We start from the raw sequence: 7,570 nt of genomic DNA, 5'->3' as shown, positions 1-7,570 counted from the left end.
TACTTGTTTACTAATTACAGTTTTATCCAGGCTCTAATTTGCCCTCCATATAGATAAGATTTATTAAGAAATCCAATCATAGATCTGTCCCCATTTTCTGAAAACCCCTGATCTAGAGCATATCTCTGCTTCCTTGGACCTCCCCCAAATTATCAAACCAAAGTCCCAAGCCCATAAGTTCTTTCTCACATCCTCTGAGCCCATGATCACCCATGGTGAGGGTTCTCTCTTACTGCAATGAGCCGTACACCCATATCAATTGACCACTGTTATGTTCCTATTGATTTTCAGCTGAAGGGCTGTGACAAGGCATATTATATAGATAGATAGATAGATGATAGATAGATAGATAGATAGATAGGTAGATAGATAGATCATGCATAAAGAAGTTTAGAATGTGTCATATTTCTGTGTAACTATGTATATAGCAATTTCTTGAATGGTAAAAGAAAATGATACTTGTTATATTAGCAGTGGCAGGATTTTTTGTGTGTCAGTGTACAGTTCTTTAAAGTTCTGTATGAACTAAAGGAAACTGAGACCTTCACATTCAAATAATATGTCTCTTTTGGGACTGCTTGAGTGAGCAAAACAATGATACTGCATATTACATTAAAATTTTCTGAGCTCATTGACTTACTTCCACTCAGATGCATTATCTACATAACAGGTAAAGTTCCAACATCACCCATGTTAACCTAGTAATAATTTAGTACAAACCTTGTAAAGGTAAAGTGGGTCATTAAGTTACCATTTTTTAGCAATGTCTGAAGAGATTATTTAAATAATGATTTAAGAAGACAAAAGGATGGATTATGCATTAAACAAACACCGTGGAAAACAGTATACTAATTTTATGGAAATTCACTGACAAATAACAATTGGAGTTAATATTACGAGTACTTGTTGTGAAGGAGATATTACCACCTTCTTTATTCTTTTTAGATAAGACACTTTGAACAGCAGCATTACACTGGTATAATTATAGAGAACTTCTGCATATAACTAAAGTATGGTTCTAGCATTAACGACTGAACTTCATAAACTTATTAGCAAAGCCTTTGGAAGAGAGAGGCTATTATCATGGGGTCTGGTCCAAACCTATGGAGAATTATTAAAATGAGGCAGGAGAGGAGAATTAGATAATTCTAACATTTTTATTTCAAATATACTTCAATCAAATTGTTCACCTCGTGACCCTATGATGTGCAAGGTCTAGTTCTAGAGCTAATGTTCATAAGCAATGTCAAAATATCAAGTTCATTCACTATGAATAATGATAGCATCAGTCAATTCAGTGGAAAAGCCATTTTAACCAAAATTTTTTAGAAGAAAAGCAGTGATATTAGGAAAGAAATTACCAGGTTTTTTTCTACCACTATAAGTCTACATTTTAATTTTACTATATCATAAAAACATGAAGGGAGAATAGTAAATAACATTATTATTATACAGGAAAGTTAAGATTTTCTTAAAATCTAAAAGGCATTGAATACTTGCCTATATAATGAACTTTTGAAAATATTAAATAATTATATTAAATATGTTTAACATAATATATTTAATATATTAAATTGATATATTATATTAAATATATTAAATAATATATTTAATATTAATAATGACAGGCAACACATTCTGTATTTTTCAAGTTAAAACTGAAAAGTTCTGCTGTTGGTTTTAAATGAAAGCATTATTTTAAGTTTAAGATATTAAGATTTTATTATATGTAATGAATTTGTACCAAAAAACATTTCACTATATTTTTCCCTCTTTTATGAATTTCTTTTTTCTCTTCTTTACTGGCATTTCTTTTAATGTAGATTTATTAAAATATTTTGATATATTGTCAATTTTTTTTAATGCAAGGGGGAAAGAAATAGCTTTCCTTTTCTTTCAAAAGGTAATCATTTTCCTTTGTAAAACACTGTGATCAGTAGAGATTCAATTGGCTAAATGTGAAAACCTTAGGCAATTAGTAGAAAATTCAATGTATTTTATTATATAAATGAAATACTTTAGCTCCTGAATTATGTAAATATTAAAGAAAAGTTGATTGTTATAACACATGTATGCTGATATCAAACATGATTTATAGAAAAATGATGCTAATTAAAAATAGACATTTTCTATATCACTTTGTAATTGTTTACTTCAGATTCAGTATAAAATAATAAAACTGGATAAGAAAATTATTTAAGCATATTAGTAATATTTAAATGTACCAATTGGTCAAAATCTTGATACAGTGATTTGAATGTTAATGTTATAGTTCTTAATAAGAGCAAAGTGTTGCATTTGTTGCCATTATCATAGTGAAAATGCACTGCTAATACTAACTTGTGCTCTGTGTACACCTGTTGATCACCTCTTAAACATTTCCTTCAAGATACTAATTTTTTTTTTTTAGAAAATCTCTGTACTTAATATATCTCATTACATAGAATTATATATTAAGAATAGTAGAAAGATATGAAATCAGTTATTATACTTTCTTTGTTTCACTTTTTCAATACTTGATTATAACCTTAAACTAACATACTTTATCTAGATTTCTATGGTTTCCTTTTCTTTTTCTTCTTAATGAGGCCCATACTGATGTTTTTGGTGTCATCAATTTGTGAAAACTTGGGAAAATCCACTGAGTAAGCAGGCATATTTTTTGAAATTGCTCCAAGATTTCTAGGCTTCTAATCATAATTAAAGTTAATGAAGAAAAATATTAATTGCTCTACTTAAAAGCACTCTTCAGGGGCTTACAAAACCTGAACAAGTCGATATATGAGATACTCAATCTCTTAACAATCTCGAATGGTAAGTATGCAATTGCTCTAAATCCACATTCCCTCTTTCTCAGCATGCCAGACGCAGGCTGAAAACTCAGTGGTGTTGGTAGCTCACCTGTGCTACCCACTCTATTCATCCTTCTAACTTTCAGAGATCCTTTCTGTTGACATGCAGGGTGCTCTCTGTCCACTGTTGAGTATACACCTGCCTTCAGAAGCAGCACATTTCACTGTTTGCAAATATCTGAGGGAAATGCTCTATGAAGGAAATAAATGCTGAAAAGATCAACAAGACAAATGGGTTACCATAACATGTAAGTTACAAAATGAAAGGAACATATTTACGTTTATGCTTTTCACCTGTTATATATGTTTGAATAAGACTTATGACTTTGTGAAATTAACATTTGTTAAGTGGAGCACAGGGTGTCAGATGGTGAGCTGTGGTTCAACAAAAGACCACAAGAGGGATTGAGATGGAGAAGTTTATTAGTCACAGGTCTTGGGGGAAGTACATGGAACACCTCGAGGGGCCCCTCAGGGAGGTGAAGCCAGAGTGCAGGCAGAGAGCAACAGGACCTGAGGTCCTTCATTAGGGTCTGTGGGTGGATCACTTTGGAGTTCCCAGGCCAAGGCACAATTGGTCAAGTCAAACAAAAAAGAGCAGGGTTTTAGTAAGCTCCACGGGGGTCTCATCTTAGGGGCACACAAGGGGAAGGCCCTAAGGGGTAAGTGTGACTTTTGATCCCAAGGGCTGTTGGGAAACTCGTAACAGGAATTTAAATTTGCTTGTGACTCTGCAAGCTGTTTCCCAGGGCATGGGGTTGTGTAAGGGGCTAGTGTCAGTTTAAGGCCCTTGCTGCTGTTTGGCCAAACCAAATGGCTGTCAAGGCAACAATACCATGGAGCAGCTTAGCTAAACTCTAGACAATAAGTAAAGATGTATATGTACGTGTATATGTATGTATATATATATATGTATAAATAAGAATTTGTTTTAGTTTATATTAATTTATACATATATAAAACAAAAAGTATTATAACCAAGCAAGATAAAATGGTATCTAAAAAGGAGGAAATGAAAGAATAACAAGAGATTCTTTCTCTGCCTCCCTTCATTTGTTCCTTTTTGGAATTTTCCTGTCTAATTTTTCACCTCCTACATTCTATAATTTACCAGATAAAAACATATCATTAGCCCATTTTTAACAAAAACATTTATGTTACAAATTTCTTTGTACAAAGGTGTTTCGTAAAGACAACACACTCTATAAATTATAAACATTACTTCTGTATTGTTCATTTTTAAGCTTCCCAACAAAATGAAAATACTGCTCAACGGCTTCTTAAATTTACTCAATACATGTGTAGTTTTTGAAAGCTGTAATTAGACCTAAACATAGGGACTCTAGAATATCTTATATCTATTCTTTTCAGTATAGATTTATTACTTGTTTCTAACTGGTTGTTATTGGAAAGCTATTCTTTTTCTAATGTTTCTCAACACTAGTTTCAGAAATGGTGGAAGAGCAATAACTTCAAGAGTTAGAAGAGATTCCAATTAGTTAATTAACTCAACTCCTTAATTAGATGATGACTCTGAGGCATAAATGAAAATTAACTGACTCTACCACAACACTCCCATTATAAGTTTAAATATAATAGTAATAACAATAGGCGACATTTATCGAGTGTGTTATTCACTACTTTAAAACATTTTAAATACAGTATCTTCTTTAATGCTTAAATTAAGGCTAAGGCAAATACGATTATCCTAAGAGTGTAAAGAATACAGTTACTAAATGGATTATTTCTTTAATCTACTAATTTGACTCCCACACCTCCAATTTTACTACTGTGTGTTGTTCTGGTTATAAATGACTTGGGTTTTAAAGGTCCCAGGTATGACACACTGCTCTTGACGTTTTTAAAACTAAGAGAAGAGCCACGTCTTTCTTTCCAAATTTAGTTTTCATGAAGAAATTATCCATAATCTGAAGTTTCTGGAATTATTATTTTATTGATGAAATACCACATTACAATCTTTTACAGAATGTTTTTCATCTACATATACATATTCTGTTTAATATAATAGTGTGCATACTTTTATCCTTTTCATGAACAGATTCCCAAATTACCTCTACCGCAGAATCCTGGTCTACAGAGTATCCAAGATATTTGACTCTTACCTCTAACCCAGGTTTTCTCAACTTTTTAAATGAATGATAATTCTGCCCTATCTCCCATCCCCAACACACATACATCCCAGGAAGTAATGTCCCAGGTGTGATTTTCAAATCAGATGGATGCATGCATTCTGTGCTGTTTTCTAAATGAATTTTGGTTGAGCCCACTTACCATGTGTAACATCTCTCACTCTGTACTTTGGAGTTTCCCACTCCCCCCATCACAACTTCCACCACTACTGCTGCTAGTGATATTCTGATTCTTAAAACTCAATTAATCTATTTGGTATCATATCTGAAAGATGACATATTCTATCTGCAGAAACCGTGGTGTTAGGGAAAGGGCACTGGATTAAACATCAGGCCAACTGGGTCCCTCCTCAAGCTTCACTCTTTGTTAGTTATATGAATTTAGGTAATAAATATGGCCCATATTAGCTGATACATGTTCACAGTTTACAAAATGGTTTAACATGCATGAACTTATTTGATTGTCCCATGCTGTGGGTTACCTGTCATTATTATTTCTGGGCTTACATATTTGAAACCTGAAGTTTAGAGAGATTATATGATTCCACCCAAACTTTTACCCAGACAAAAAAAGTGAACCCAGGCAGAACTCTAGGACTTCAGGTTTCAGATATAGGCCTTCCTTGGACATACCACACTTTTCTTGATTATGTGGCATTGGAATTGCAGCTGATAATCAAATGAAATATTATATCTAGAAGTAGTCGGTAAACTGAAATAATATACAGAATAAAATACTTTTTCTATTAAATCAATTTCTAAAGAAATATTGCATTTATTTTTTACTTTATATGTACACAAATTAGAAAATATAATTAATTATAAATTTTTATTCATTATAAAAATAAAACTGACAGTAGTTCTTCACTGTTTCACTCAGAGAATTTACTGTTAATCTACAATCACACACATACACACACATACACAGCAATGTATCTGCTATGCAGTCTTAGTTATTGAAATATACATAGCGGAAAACTGTTAATGTTAATATTTGTCTTAAGATATCTATTCTGATAACTGTCATTCAGTAGCCTTAGGGTGTGATGGTTGATTTTATGTGTCAACTTAGAATGTGTTTTTGGATGAGGTTAACATTTAAATAGTGACTTTTGAGTAAGTAGATTGTCCTCCATAATGTGGTTGGGCCTCCTTAAATCAGTTGAAGGCCTAAATGGAATAGAAGACTGGCTTCCCCGAGCAATAGGGAGTAAGAGAGAAGTCACAAGAGATTTCTTTTGGACTTTATCTGCACCATCAGCTCTCCTGAGTCTCCAGCCTGCTGTCCCACACTGCAGATGTTGGATTCACCAGTCTCCATAAAGACATGAGCCAATTCCTTGTATAAATCAATTTCTCTCTGTCTGTCTCTCTGTCTCTGTCTCTCTATATACATATATATGTATGTGTATACATATATACATATTCCGCAACACTTCACAGGCAGTAAAGATTTATTTCTGAAATAATTTTTATAACTGTTACATATGCAATTTTAAATAAAATTTAAGATAGAAATTCTGAAATCAGTACAAGTGTCTACATTGTTTCAAAGCCCAAGTTTTGATTGAATATTTCCACATCACAAAGGCACTTTATTTTTAATAATGTTTCTCTTTTTTAAAATAGACAAAAAATAAACTAGAATGATTTATGGATTTATGGAGCATGTCATATAATTTAGAGGTTTCTGTTTTCTTAATACTGCTTTCTTCCAAAAACATTTTTTCCATTCCCTCCAAAAGGTACATTTCTTTTCTGTAAGTAAAAGTTACTATTTTTTTCTATTTTTGTGATTTGTTTTATCTTTTTCACCCTTTCGTATCAATAGTTTCATCAAGAATGTCACTGGTTCTCTGCAAAGTTTTCTTTAAAGAAAGGGTACAAACATAAATGTCACTAGTCTATCAAAAATTTTGAACAAAATCTTTTGGAGAAACATATAATTAAAAAGAAGACAAAAAATCAGAAATCTTTGGAGAATCAATGACCCTTGGGACAGTTTTTAAATTACTGAAGTTATTGTGTTGGCCAAAAATTTTGTTTGGGTTTTTTGTAACATCTTACAGAAAAAACCCGAACGAAATTTTTGGCCAGCCCAAAAGTTTTGTTTCTTGAAAGTAATTACACTGTTTCACCTGGAATTTTTGAAAGCTGATATATATTGTGGAAGAACAGTTTTAATATAACTCAACTTATGTTTCTGTCAAATGTAATATAACTAGTATTATAAAAGTAAAAAAGATACAAGAATTTGACATGACGTAGGAACAAAGTACATCTCTATATCATTTTTAAAATTAGATGAGCATGTAGCCAGACCTATTCATTGCCAAAATGAGAACAGGCCTGGATTTGCTCTGTAGCTTTGGATAATCAGGAACTTTGTTGACTTTTGTCCTTACTTCCTAGCAGGGAAACCCTAAAACCTGGTAATTTCCTGTGTAATAGAAGTGTCTCTGTTATTCATGATGAGACCATCAGATTAGATGAGTTTATGATAATGAAGGAGTGGGTCCCTAGATAGCTTATGCAAACAAGATGACTCAGGCTGTGGGTTGGCCCTGT

This window comes from Aethalodelphis obliquidens, unplaced genomic scaffold (assembly GCF_003676395.1).
Source record: "Aethalodelphis obliquidens isolate GAN/ISIS:26980383/991018 unplaced genomic scaffold, ASM367639v1 scaffold6, whole genome shotgun sequence".
In the NCBI taxonomy this organism is placed as follows: domain Eukaryota; kingdom Metazoa; phylum Chordata; class Mammalia; order Artiodactyla; family Delphinidae; genus Aethalodelphis; species Aethalodelphis obliquidens.
The sequence above is the reverse complement of the archived record's forward strand: the minus strand, read 5'-3'. Positions refer to the sequence as shown.